Below are 615 nucleotides of genomic sequence, written 5' to 3' on the forward strand. Positions count from 1 at the left end.
GGCTTGATTCTCATTTGAATGCCCGACTGGAGGCCCTTGAACGTGCTGAACTCAGCGCCGAGCTCATTTTGTTTGGTGTCAATGAATTCCTCTCGGAGGTACCCGAGGAGGTTGCTGGCTGGGTCTCCGCTGCTCTGGGCGTTGCGATTTCTCCTGGCGACATCGTGGAGTGCTTTCGCATCCCTGCTAGGACCGATGGGTCCCGGCCGTTGATCGTCAGGCTGTCCTCGAGAAAGGACTGTAACCTGTGGATTGACGGGAAGCGAGCCAAGGGTGTTCTTAGCGGATCGGAAGTTTCTGCTTCATTGGAGGGCCATAACATTGACGTTAACGAAAGGTTGCTGGGATCTACATGTCAAACGCTCTCTGAGGCCCGTCGGGCTGTCAGGGATGGTCTCTTGCATAGTGTCTGGATCCGCGATGGCTTTGTTTACGCTAGGCGCTATTTTTCTACCTCTCCGATTCACTTGCGTCATCGGGACCACCTGGCTTCCGTTATCTCGGTCGCCTCCCGGCCGGGCTTTGATTTGGTGGCGGGAAGCTCGACTGCATCGTCGGTGGCTCGGGGAGCTGCGTCGGCATCGGACGAATGAGAACAGCTTTCAGGGGTCCCGG

Source organism: Trachymyrmex cornetzi, unplaced genomic scaffold, assembly GCF_001594075.2.
Source record: "Trachymyrmex cornetzi isolate Tcor2-1 unplaced genomic scaffold, Tcor1.1 scaffold2622, whole genome shotgun sequence".
In the NCBI taxonomy this organism is placed as follows: Eukaryota; Metazoa; Arthropoda; class Insecta; order Hymenoptera; family Formicidae; genus Trachymyrmex; species Trachymyrmex cornetzi.